The following is a 279-nucleotide window of genomic DNA, read 5'->3' on the forward strand; positions in this document are numbered from 1 at the left end:
TGCAATATCTGGGAGTCGTAGTTCATCCAAAACGTAAAGTCCCCCCTGTCTATGGCCTGTCCCAATCAGCCTCCCAGAATGTGGATCCTGCACACAACAAGAAGTGGAAGAAAACGTAACCGAATAACCGAAATCACATATTTGACTAACAGAAGCAAGACTCAAAGTAAGATTAGGAATATAATAAACATTAGAAAGAGACAAGTTAGGTGTGGAGACAGAACCAATGCCTGCTAGTGGCATAGGAGTGCCATCAGCAGTCATAACTGACACAGACGA

Source organism: Cicer arietinum, chromosome 1, assembly GCF_000331145.2.
Source record: "Cicer arietinum cultivar CDC Frontier isolate Library 1 chromosome 1, Cicar.CDCFrontier_v2.0, whole genome shotgun sequence".
Classification (NCBI taxonomy): Eukaryota; Viridiplantae; Streptophyta; class Magnoliopsida; order Fabales; family Fabaceae; genus Cicer; species Cicer arietinum.